Source organism: Hordeum vulgare, chromosome 1H (genome assembly GCF_904849725.1).
Source record: "Hordeum vulgare subsp. vulgare chromosome 1H, MorexV3_pseudomolecules_assembly, whole genome shotgun sequence".
NCBI lineage: Eukaryota > Viridiplantae > Streptophyta > Magnoliopsida > Poales > Poaceae > Hordeum > Hordeum vulgare.
Window position 1 is genome coordinate 113,092,677 of NC_058518.1, and position 13,885 is coordinate 113,106,561.

The following is a 13,885-nucleotide window of genomic DNA, read 5'->3' on the forward strand; positions in this document are numbered from 1 at the left end:
AAAATCATCACAATGTCGTCGATTTCGTTGGGGGACAGGTTGATGGGGACCATCTTCGACTTTTCATAGTTGATCTTTAGCCCGATGGTCGCAGCATAGTCATCTAGAATGCCCTTCATCTTGGCGGCTTGGACAGGACAAACTGGCATCACAATGATCGTGTCATCAGCATATTGTATCACCGGGAAGTCCTCAGGTCCTCGAGAGTCGATTGGATGCGTAAGATCCCCATCAACCATCGCTTTGTTGATCATAGTTTGGAGGAGATCTGCAGCCAAAACGAATATCAGAGGTGAGATGGGATCTCCTTCTCTGACCCCACATCTGCATGGAAACTGTCGTCCAGGGACTCCATTCAACAACACCAATGATTTCCCTGAGGAGAAAATGCACTTGATCCAACTAATCCATCTCGAGTTAAAACCCATATGCTTCATGATGTCAATCATCGCCGAGTGTTCAACTGTATCAAATGCTTTGGCGAAGTCAAGCTTAAGTAGCACTATCTTCTTCTGAGACACTTGGCATTGGTGAATATATTCGAAAGCCCACGCCAGACAGTCATGGATCGATCTCCCCCAGAGAAAACCATATTGATTATGGTGCACAATCCGCAAGATGATCTTCCGAAGCCGTTGGGCGAGGATCTTAGTCATCATCTTAAGGCAACAGTTAAGCAGCGTGATCGGCCTGTAATCATTTACTGTTTCAGGCGAGGTCGACTTTGGGATCAGTGTGATATATCCATAGTTGAGGGATTCTAGGTTAAGCGAGCCCTTGTGGAATTCGTCACAGAGTCCATAGAAATCTTTTTGATGACTGACCAGCAAGCCTTCAGAATCGCTCCATTAAACCCATCTGGCCCTGGTGCTCAATTCGTTGGCATTTGTTTGACAACTTCATCAATCTCCGATCTCTCAAATGGAACAGTGAGTGCATCAAAGTCGATCTCTGTTCTTAGAAGCCATGTGAGGGCGAAGCGTATGTCGAGTGGTCTAGACACACCCATTCTCTCTCTATATGTTTCAAATAAGACAGCCTCTTTGTCCTTGTGATCTTCAACTACATTGCCATCGGTAGTTTTAAGGGTAGTTACGCAATTGCGTCGATATCGTTCTGTCGCCATTGATTGGAAAAACTTGGTGTTCTCATCTCCGAATTTGATCCACCTAACCGTGCATCTTTTACTCCAATATTCCTTCTGGTATTGTAGTAGCCTGATGATGTGTGATTTGAGTATAGACCTGAAGTTTTTCTCCAGGGTGGTGAGAGTTCTCTTGTCTTCGAGCGCATCAATCTCCAGCAGGGCTTTGTTGGTGTTGTCAATGGCAATGGAGAGACGAGAGATGTTCTTGCTCCATCGTTTCAGAGCTACCCTTACTGCCTTCATTTTCTGACAGATGACCGAAGCTGCATTGCCATCTTTACCATGTCAGATCGGTTTAGACCATGCGGAGGAGACCGTGTCCAGGAACCATGGGTGTGCTATCCAGAAGGGTTCAAACCGAAAGTTTCTATTTTTAGGAATTTTCGTCTGTATCACAATGGAGCAAGGGATATGATCCGAGATAGGTGTCACATCCCTGACACCTTAAGCAAGTTAGTCTTGTGCTCATGTCTTCTTTGCATTTGCATCTAAGAATTTTCCAACAAGAACAAGAAAGTGGTAAAGGAAAAAAAACCAAACCCTAGCCACTTCTTTAAACAAAGGAAATCTCAAACTAGTTAAAATCAATGAACCCAAAATGGCCTCAAGAAATGTTCAAACTTTCTGATAAATCATGAAAGTAAATGAGCATTCGAGAAAACAATTTTCTTGACACTTTAAGCATTTTAAATAAATGCAAAAGCTACTGGTTTCAAGTTTTAAATGTGAAATCAGAAACTTTAAATTTTCAATAATGTTGAAAACTTTGGAAATAGTTGGAAATATTCCAACAAATATTCTAGGGTGCTTAACATAGCTTTTACAATATATTTGGGAGTTGAAATAAATAGTAAATCAGTGAAATAGCAAAACAGAAACAAAAAACAAAAAAAAAGGGAAAAGAAGTTATCTGTCGCTCACCTGGCCCGGGCCATCTCAACTCCTGTCGTCTTTCTCCCCCGCCAGTGGGCAGCAGGAGGTGGCCGCCGCGTTCTCCGGCGCGGCCACGCACCTGTGCGCCTGCCTGGCCGCCGCCTCGCGCTGGCAAGGCCAGGGATAAGCTCCCCGAGCCCGTGGCTATCCATTCCCAGCGCCAGTTCTCCCCCTCCTCTCGGATCTCTGCTCCCTCCTTCTGCCGCCATTGGAGCCCGAGCAGAGCTCGAGCTCGTCGTCGTTCTAGCCGACCTCCCTTCCTTCTGAGCCGCGCATTAGCTCCGCCGCAACCCCCTGAAGCTTCCTAGCCACGAGCCCGACGCCCAGATGCAGTGAATCGACGCGCACCAGTCGTCTTCTTCCTCGGGTCACCGAAGATCGCCGCGGACGTTCTCCCTCTTCAGGCCATCCCCGAGCAAGCTAGCGCCACCACTGCACTCCCCGTGAGCATGCGGTCATTTCCCCTAAGATCTCCCCGTCGATCCCCTCCTCTAGGCCTAGTTTCATCGGAGCCCGACAAGATCCGCCGCTGCAGCTCGTCGCCGGTAGCCCTCCGGTGATCATCTCGTCATTCCGAGGGCACCAGCAGCTTCAGGCCGTCGCGTAGATGCTGTAGGAGCTAAGAACCGTGCGTGGTTCCCTCTGGATCGATGACCTTGGCCGCCGCCAAGCTCGTCGCCGGCGTCATCTCCGGCCAGATCAGCCCCGGCTAAGTGCAGAAATGGAGCTGCGGGAGATGTGTCGTTCTTCTGGTGCTCTCCGCGCAGCGTTTGGCCCCCTGTGCGCCATTTCCGAGCCCCTCCGCCGTTCTGGTGGTCGCCGGAGGCTCCCCGCCGGCGAGGACGACCTCGCCGCCGGTGGATCTCGGCTGGACTAAGCCACTGACCGGTGGGGCCAGCCTCTCGCAGGATTAAAGATAATAAAAGTAAATCAGATAAGTTAATAAGTCACTGACATGTGGGACCAGTAAGTTTAATCAACTAATTAAGTTTAAACTTAATCTAAAATTGACCAGAGAGACTAACGAGTGGGTCCCACTGGTCAGGTTTGACTTTCAACGGCCAGATGGACCTGCTGATGTCATGCTGATGCAATAAAAGTATTTTCCAGTATAAAAATAATTCCAGAAATTTTTAAAACTTCAAAAATTCATAGAAATTAATCTGTAATTCCAATGAAAATAATTTATATATGAAGAAGTATCAGAAAAATTCAAGGAATCTGAATATGCTATTTTCAATCATGTTTGAAAAAGTTACAGAACCCTAACATGTAGAATAATGAATAAGTCAATTCTTATAATTACTTTATAAATGGAATTTGGAAAATATTTAAATTTCATTATGCTTGACATGATCAATCATTAATCTAATAACAAACCAGTACCTTAACATGACATCTCATGCATGCTAACATCAAGTTGATTTGAGCATCAGGTCGAATCAATTAAATCGGTATCTGAGAATACCTCGTTTGAATTGATATTCGAATGTGATTCAAATCAACTCTAAACCTAATATATGTTGATTATAATAGTTTATCACCTTGCATTCTCATGCCATGCTCATGCATCATCTTGCTTGCATATGATTGTTATTGATTGTTGCCATTCATTTCGGTAGGCTCCGCACCCCCGAATTCCACCGAATATCCGTTTGACGGATATTGTCCCTCCCCTGAGCAAAAAGGCAAGCAACCCTTTTGATCATCCCGATAATTCCCATGTTCTTGCTCCTGCACTTATTTATTGCATTAGGATCAAATGCTTCAACTGCTTTTTCCACGTTAGTTGAACCCACTTCCTTTGCATGACCTAACCTTGTCACAGTAAATAGCCAAACCTTGCAACCTAGCATACCTGGTAGTTGCTTGAGCTATGATGTGCCTTATCCTGGTATGCATGCTATGCTTAGAGTTGTGTATGCTCTGTCATCTGGGAGATGAATAGAATTGTGAGAATGTGTTCGGTAAGCAAAGGTTGTGTGTTGAACCTGACTTGGTAAAGGTACCGGTGAAAGGCTGTGTAGGAGTACATGGCGGGTTGTTTCGTTGGAACCATCCATAAGAACTGAGTTCCGTGTATGTAGTCCAAGACTAGATACTACCACATGCTGGGCCCTGAAATATGACCCCGCTCGGCCTATTAATCCCTTAGTACTCGGTCCAGGAGTTGCAAGTAGTTTCTGGTGTTTATAGTAATGCTGGAGGCCGTGCATGGTGCTGACCTGAGAGGTGGGCCGTGATGCGGTAGGCAGTGGCACGGTGTACCAAGTGGCACCCGGATGGTGGGCTTGGGAACCCTGCGTACATCGTTTGAGGCCGTGGCGGAAACCTCGGCCGGACTTCCGTACGGGTTACTCTCAGATAGGCGATAAACCTGGACTAGGTACTACTATGGTTAACGGTCGTGGCCGACTCCCTCGCTAGGCTTCCGCTTGGAGGTTGCCGAGGTGCATGACGTGCAGATGGCGATAAGTGGCGAGAGCGTGTGTGACGAAGTACACCCCTACAGGGTTATGATCTATTCGAATAGCCGCGTCTGTGGATATGGACTACTTGGAGACATATGTTGTTCATAGATAACTTCAATGGCTACTCATAAAATTGCCAAGATAAGCGTGAGTGTCGTGGATGGCATTTCTTTATGGAGACGGAATGATTCCACGATGGTGTATTGTTGTGGTGTTAGTGGACTCGTGTGCGAGAAATCAAGTTCTCAAAATTATTTAAAAATGCAAGTTGTCTAGCCACGAGTCAGATGCTGGCTTTCCGCATGAAACCCCACAATACCTTTTTGATACCTTGCATAAGTAGTTAGTTATCCTAAAGTCTTGTTGAGTACCTTCGTACTCATGTTTGCTTAATAAATGTTGCAGAGGTTGCTAATGACCCTAATGGAGGGTTCTTCGTAGACATCGACGACGACGAGTAGCTGGTGTCCCAGCTATTTTCTGGCCCTACGTTGGGTCTGTAGTATAGTCAGGCCACGTGCCTTCTAGTTGCCCTGTCTGTACTCAGACAGTTTAAACTCTTCCGCTGGCTTGTAACAAAATGACTGCTATTATGGATCGTGAGACCGTTAATGTGTAATATTATGTGTGTGGCTCTTCCGAGCCTCTTAAATAAAGGTTGTATGTTTATGGTTATGTTGTGATGCCATCGATGTATCTATACATATCGGTATGCCATGCGTACGTGTGTCGTACTTGATATGTATGGGGTTCGATTACTTAGTCATGAACTTTAGTAGCACTCCTTACAAGGAAATGCCCCTTTGTGATCCAATGAGCCTTGGTAGTTCTCTACTGCTCCAGACACATTGGTTGACCGGCATGTGTCCTTCTTAGCTGTTGTGTCTGTCCCCTTTGGGGAAATGTCACGCGATGTAATGGAGTCCTTGTAGCTTGCTACGACTCGTCTACATTCGCTGATGACCGACACCTGCTTTGTTGGGTCATGTATGCGTGTCCTTGTGCGGTACTGCCACTTTGGTTTATGACTAGACATGTCGATCCGGGTTCTTTGACATTGGAATGCTAGCGACACTATTGCATACGTGAGTCAAAAGACGCAAACGGTCCCGGCTAAGGTAAGGCTGCAACCGTGGAGTTAACCGTGCGTGAGACCGCAAAGGGATGCCATGTGTTACAGGCTGGATTCCTATGGCTTAGGATCGGGGTCCCGACAGCGTTGGTATCAGAGCCTGACTGACTGTAGGATTACTAAGCCAAACTGGTCGAAGTTGAGTCTAGAATTGCTTTAGTTATATATAAGGGAATTGTTTGTGGAAGGGAACGTAAGACTCTTGTTCTCTTCTCAAGTTATTCTATTCTGGTCATCCTCGTCTTTCCTGCGGGAATTAAGGACTAGGTTACTCATCTTCTTCTAGGCTCGTGTTTCTGATCGGTAGATTATAGGACTACGGGTCAGGAGATATTGGGTTTCTGTCATTCCTAGGAAAAAGGAAGTAAGTTTGATGATCAGATAGTTGAACTTGATAGTTGAGTGGTTACGCTATTCCATTTTGGGTTGTCTCAAAATTTGTTTTTGAGCACTTACAGCCGTTATGCTGCCCAATTTTGCATTCGGAGCTCTAATGCTTTTGCATTACTCTCTATTTACAGATGCCTGGCCGTCCTTCTCGTCAGGTGGTACGTCTGACCAGGTGCATTGATGTGCCGGGTCATACGGCCATGCTGGTCAGGGTGATGTCGGTGTGCGGTTACCGCTGGTACCCCGAGTACACAGTGGAGGAACAGTACCGAGACTTCAACCAGAGCCAGTACATCTGCACTGTTAGGGTATTTGCAGACTACCCTGGAGCTGAGAAGCCAATCCATTGGTCCTATGGGTTGGGGGTCACCGTTGACATGGCAGTACAGGATGCTGCCTATTCAATGCTGACCATTATGAGAGCGAGACATGCACTGCTGCATAATTCAGAGTTCTGCTATGTTCCGGCCTCTCAGCCTGGTGAAGAGGCATACCTCAGTGGAGTCTATTTTGATTCTTCTATGGAGGATCCACTAATGCAGTCCACTGTTGAGATGCTAGAGAACAGAGACAGGGATGCTCGTGCTCTCCGCATGGAGCTTTATGCTACCCGTGCCCGTTTGTGGACGGTTTTGACGCAGCTGGCACCGGTAGTCCAGACAGGGTATGGAGAGATGGAGATGCTGAACCCTGTTAGGACCCATCTTCCGGCCCACGTTGACTGGCCAGCTATAGGAGGAGTCACACCTCTTCGGGGACCCCTCTTACCACCAGTCAGGGGACCAAGGCCACATACGTGTCCTTATGGATCCCAGGGATCTCAGGCTAGAGTGTTTCCTCATCCGCAGGTTAAGCTTCTAGGTCATGGAGGTAATCTCTATGAGATGTTCTATGCGGATGCCTGAGCTGTGAGCGGAAGGATAGTATGGTAGTAGCCGTACGTTCACAGTCCTGCATGAATTGTGAAGTATGCCTGTAATGTGAAATGAATTCCGGAGGCCTAGATAAATAATGTATAGGAAGCTTGTAAGCCTCTGATGAGTAGTTTCATAATTTCAGTAGTTTACTCTTCGAGTAAGTTTGTACTGAACTATGTAAGGGTGTGTATGAACCATGGTGTATATATAGCAGTTGCTTGTTACCATGCTGTTCGGATATTCATTTCCGCATTCCGTGTGTTCAGTACATTCTTAATCCATAGCTAGTATTGTTATGATATTGGTCTAAGCTATGAGTTTGTTTGTCAGGATGGTGTTCACCAGGTTGAACCGTGCCCCTGGTCATGAGCAAGGCGAGGGTAGTCAAGCGTCGCACGAAGACCTGCCTCATCCGCTCTCTCTGGCGGAAGTGATGCTTGAGTCAGAGAGAAACAAAAGGGAGACCAATCGACTGTTAGAGCATATTGAGCAGAATATGACTCGACAGCCTAGGAATGCCGCAGTGTCCCTCAATGACTTTGTGAAGCTGAATCCTCCAAAGTTTCATCATTCCGTCGATCCCCTCGACGCTGATGACTGGTTGTGCAGCATCTCACGCAAGATTCGCTCTGCGAATGTGTCTGAGGCCGACAAGGTGACCTTTGCGGCGTATTTCCTCGAAGGACCCGCCAATCTATGGTGGGAGAATTTTGAAGCAATGCGTCCCGCTGAACCAGTAGCCACATGGGCAGACTTCAGTGCAGCCTTTCGTCTGCACCATATTCCAGAGGGCCTGATGGACAGAAAGAGAGAAGAGTTATGTGCCTTCACTCGGGGCAAGTTGTCTGTGGATGCCTATAGCCGCGAGTTCGGTAACCTCGCCCGCTATGCAACAGAGGAGGTGTCTACTAACGCCAAGAAGCAAGCAAGATTCCGTAAGGGTCTGAGCCCTGAGCTTCGTCGTGATCTGCGCCTCCATGAGTGTGCAAGCTTTCAAGCCCTGGTCAACAAAGCGATGAGTGCCGAGACTCGTCATACTGACTTCGAGGCGACCAGGAAGCACCCCCGTGACTTTGGCTCGTCTTCTGGGTCCGCGTTTCCAAAACGCAGGCTGTGGGTTCCAAACAGTTCTCTGCCGCCAAGATACACTCCGAGGCCATCCTACGTGGCGCCTCAGACGAATCAGGCCAACCCTCCAGCAAAAGCTTATGGTGGTCCAGCTAGCAATGCTGCACCACGTGCCAACCAAGTGATATGCTACAAGTGTGGAGAACCAGGGCACTATTCCCGTGAGTGTCCTCAGAATGTGGGTGCCAAGCAACCCGGAAAGTCCGTCGGGCAAGCCAAGTCAGGCAAAGCTTACTATGTGAAGCCAACTCCTGCACGTGGCCATGTGAACTATGTGTCAGCGGAATAAGCTGCAGAGGATCCCGACGTCATGCTGGGTACGCTTCTTGTTAATCATCACCCAGCGTCCGTTCTCTTTGACACTGGGTCTTCTCATTCCTTCATTTCAGAAAGTTATGCACAGTTGCATAACATGTCTTTTTGTGATATGCCAATCCCATTGGTTGTCCAAACCCCTGGTAGTAAATGGCAAACCTCTAGGATAACCTATGACAATGAAATTCTAGTAGACAGGCTAGTTTTTCTAGCCTCATTAATAGCCTTGAAATCTTCGGACATTAATATCATCTTGGGCATGGACTGGATGTCAGCTCACTGTGCCCAGATTGATACTCATTCTAGAAATGTCCAGCTTACCCATCCCTCGGGTGAGATAGTAAATGTCTCTACTCGAGTTGCCAAATGCCAACTCCATTCCTTAAATGCCAACCCTCTTCCGGAACTTGAAGACATTCCGGTAGTCCGTGACTTCCCGGATGTTTTCCAGAGGAACTGCCAGGAATTCCACCTGACAGAGATGTAGAGTTTGTGATAGATCTTGTTCCGGGAACTGTCCCAATAGCCAGAAGACCTTATAAGATGGCACCCCTGGAGCTAGCCGAACTTAAGAAGCAACTAGATGAGGCCTTGAACAAAGGTTTCATTCGTCCTAGCTCTTCTCCTTGGGCTTGCCCCGTCCTCTTCGTCAAGAAGAAAGACGGAACGGATCGGATGGTTGTAGATTACCGACCAGTTAATCTGGTCACCATAAAGAATAAGTATCCGCTCCCCAGGATCAACGACCTGTACGATCAGCTCGGTGGATCCTCAGTCTTCTCCAAAATGGATTTGAGGTTGGGATACCATCAAATGAAGATCAAGAACGGGGATATTCCAAAAACGGCTTTTGTTACTCGTTATGGCCAATACGAGTACACCGTCATGTCCTTCGGTTTGACCAATGCCCCAGCCACCTTCTCTGGACTGATGAATTCAATCTTCATGGAGTATTTGGATAAATTCGTCGTGGTATACCTCGATGATATTCTCATCTACTCGAAGAATGAACAAGAACATGCCGAGCATCTAAGGCTGGTATTGATGAAACTTCGAGAGCATCGCCTTTATGCCAAGTTTTCAAAATGTGAATTTTGGTTACCAGAAGTGACCTATCTGGGTCACGTAATCTCTGGTAAGGGTATTGCTGTCAATCTCGAGAGAGTTCAAGCTGTCCTTGATTGGACTCAACCTGAATCGGTTAAGCAAGTTAGGAGTTTTCTTGGTCTAGCGAGCTATTGTCACCGCTTCGTCGAGAATTTCTCCAAGGTTGCAAAGCCTCTAACTGAACTCCTCAAGAAATATAAAAGGTTCGAGTGGACACCATAGTGCGAGCATAGTTTTCAGGAACTGAAAAGACGCCTCACTTCCGCACATGTGTTGCTACCACCAGATTTTTCTAAGGACCTTGTTATCTACTGCGACGCCTCGCGACAAGGATTAGGTTGCATTCTCATGCAAGATCGTCATGTGATCGCATACGCATCTCGACAGTTGCGTCCACATGAGGGTAATTATCCCACACATGACCTTGAGCTTGCAGCTGTGGTCCATGCACTAAAAACCTGGCGACATTACCTTCTGGGTAATCGTTGCGAAATATTCACTGATCACCAAAGTCTGAAATATATCTTCACCCAGCCGGATTTGAATCTCAGGAAATGACGGTGGGTTGAGTTGATCTCGGATTACGACTTAGGGATAACTTACACCCCGGGGAAGGCCAATGTTATGGCCGATGCACTAAGTCGTAAATCTTATTGTAACAATTTGATGCTACAACAAGGTCAACCACATCTCCATGAGGACTTTCGGAAGTTGAATCTTCATATTGTTCCTCAAGGATTCCTTTCTACCCTGGTTACGAAGCCTACTCTTAAGGATCAAATTATAGCTGGCCAAAAGCATGACAAGGGTATATCACGGATCAAGGAGAATATTTTTAGCGGAAACGCTAAAGAATTTTCCATGAACGATCAAGGTGTTGTGTTCTTCCAGAATCGTCAAGTGGTTCCTAAGAACCCGCATCTAAGGCAGTTAATCCTTAAGGAGGCTCATGATTCTCCTCTCACCATTCATCCCGGTAGTACTAAGATGTATCAGGACCTACGCCAGAGGTTCTGGTGGACTAGGATGAAGAGAGAAATTTCTGAGTTCGTTGCTAACTGCGACGTTTGGCGTCGAGTTAAGGCAGAACATCAAAGGCCTGCTGGCACCCTTCAACCTCTATCTTTGTGGTCATTGACCATCTTTCCAAAGTGGCTCATTTTCTTCCTGTTCGTGAGAGTATAACAGCTAGCCAGCTAGCAGAGTTATATATCTCCCGAATAGTGTCTCTTCATGGTGTTCCCCTGGAGATTAACTCGGACCGTGGGAGTATCTTTACTTCTCGCTTCTGGGAAAGTTTTCAGAATGCCATGGGAACTCACCTATGTTTTAGCACTGCTTTCCATCCCCAATCAAGTGGTCAAGTAGAAAGAGTGAATCAAATCCTAGAAGATATGCTCCGAGCTTGTGTTATATCGTTCGGTATGATTTGGGAAAAGTGCCTTCCATTCGCCGAATTCGCTTATAACAATAGTTATCAATCAAGCTTGGGCAAAGCTCCTTTTGAAGTTCTCTATGGACGAAGATGTCGGACACCTCTTAATTGGTCACAAACCGGAGAGAGCCAACTCTTTGCCCCGGATATGATCCAGGATGCAGAAGAGCAGGTTCGCATTATTCGTGAAAAGTTGAAAACAGCCCAGTCTCGTCAAAAGAGCCAATATGATCGTCATCATAAGGCTGTGACCTTTGATGTTGACGAGAAGGCTTACCTTCGGGTTACACCTTTGAAGGGTACCCATCGTTTCGGTATCAAGGGCAAGTTGGCTCCTCGTTACATTGGTCCTTTTCGCATTCTTGCCAAACGAGGAGAAGTTGCCTACCAGTTGGAGCTTCCTCCGCATCTTTCCAAGGTCCATGATGTCTTCCACGTCTCGCAACTCAGGCGATTCTTTTTGGATCCTATCCGTGAAGTGGACCACGAAACGCTTGATCTCCAAGATAACCTTTCATACCGAGAATACCCCATGCGTATTCTTGATCAAGCTGAGCGTACCACTCGACGTCGAAACCTCGAGTTTCTTAAAGTTCAATGGTCAAATCATTCTGAAAAGGAGGCAACTTGGGAAAGAGAGGATCGTCTCCGACTTGAGTATCCTGCGTTATTCCCGACGACTTCTAACTCTCGGGACGAGATTCTTTTGAGTGGGGGTGAGTTGTCACATCCCTGACACCTTAAGCAAGTTAGTCTTGTGCTCATGTCTTCTTTGCATTTGCATCTAAGAATTTTCCAACAAGAACAAGAATGTTGTAAAGGAAAAAAAAACCAAACCTTAGCCACTTCTTTAAACAAAGGAAATCTCAAACTAGTTAAAATCAATGAACCCAAAATGGCCTCAAGAAATGTTCAAACTTTCTGATAAATCATGAAAGTAAATGAGCATTGGAGAAAACTATTTTCTTGACACTTTAAGCATTTTAAATAAATGCAAAAGCTACTGGTTTCAAGTTTTAAATTTGAAATCAGAAACTTTAAATTTTCAAAAATGTTGAAAACTTTGGAAAGTTGGAAATATTCCAACAAATATTCTAGGGTGCTTAACATAGATTTTACAATTTATTTAGGAGTTGAAATAAATAGTAAATCAGTGAAATAGCAAAACAGAAACAAAAAGAGAAAAAAAGGAAAAAGAAGTTACCTGTCGCTCACCTGGCCCGGCCCATCTCAACTCCTGTCGTCTTCCTCCCCCGCCAGTGGGCAGCAGGAGGTGGCCGCCGCGTTCTCCGGCGCGGCCACACACCTATGCGCCTGCCTGCCCGCCGCCTCGCGTTGGCAAGGCCGGGGATAAGCTCCCCGAGCCCGTGGCTATCCATTCCCAGCGCCAGTTCTCCCCCTCCTCTCGGATCTCTCCTCCCTCCTTCTGCCGCCATTGGAGCCGGTAGCCCTCCGGTGATCAACTCGTCCTTCCGAGGGCACCAGCAGCTTCAGGCCGTCGCATAGATGCTGTAGGAGCTAAGAACCGTGCGTGGTTCCCTCTGTATCGATGACCTCGATGACGCCCGAACCATGGCCGTCGCCAAGCTCATCGCCGGCGTCATCTCCGGCCAGATCAGCCCCGGCTAAGTGCAGAAATGGAGCTGCGGGAGATGTGCCGTTCTTCTCGTGCTCTCCGCGCAGCGTTTGGCCCCCTGTGCGCCGTTTCCGAGCCCCTCCGCCGTTCTGGTGGTCGCCGGAGGCTCCTCGCCGGCGAGAACGACCTCGCCGCCGTTGGATCTCGGCTGGCCTGAGCCACTGACCGGTGGGGCCAGCCTCTGGCAAGATTAAAGATAATAAAAATAAATTAGATAAGTTAATAAGTCACTGACATGTGGGACCAGTAAGTTTAATCAACTAATTAAGTTTAAACTTAATCTAAAATTGACCAGAGAGACTGACCAGTGGGTCCCACTGGTCAGGTTTGACTTTCAACGGCCAGATGGACATGCTGATGTCATGCTGATGCAATAAAAGTATTTTCCAGTATAAAAATAATTCCAGAAATGTTTAAAACTTCAAAAATTCATAGAAATTAATCTGTAACTCCAATGAAAATAATTTATATATGAAAAAGTATCAGAAAAATTCAAGGAATCTGAATATGCCATTTTCAATCATGTTTGAAAAAGTTACAAAACCCTAACATGTAGAATAATGAATAAGTCAATTCTGATAATTACTTTATAAATGGAATTTGGAAAATATTTAAATTTCATTATGCTTGACATGATCAAACATTAATCTAATAACAAACCAGTACCTTAACATGACATCTCATGCATGCTAACATCAAGTTGATCTGAGCATCAGGTCGAATCAATTAAATCGGTATCCGAGAATACCTCGTTTAAATTGATATTCGAATGTGATTCAAATCAACTCTAAACCTAACATATGTTGATTATAATATTTTATCACCTTTCATTCTCATGCCATGCTCATGCATCATCTTGCTTGCATATGATTGTTATTGATTGTTGCCATTCATTTCGGTAGGCTCCGCACCCCCGGATTCCACCGAATATCCGTTTGACGGATATTGTCCCTCCTCTGAGCAACAAGGCAAGCAACCCTTTTGATCATCCCGATAATTCCCATGTTCTTTCTCCTGCACTTATTTATTGCATTAGGATCAAATGCTTCAACTGCTTTTGCCACGTTAGTTGAACCCACTTCCTTTGCATGACCTAACCTTGTCACAGTAAATAGCCGAACCTTGCAACCTAGCATACCTAGTAGTTGCTTGAGCTATGATGTGCCTTATCCTGCTATGCATGCTATGCTTAGAGTTGTGTATGGTCTGTCATCTGGGAGATGAACAGAATTGTGAGAATGTGTTTGGTAAGCAAAGGTTGTGTGTTGAACTTG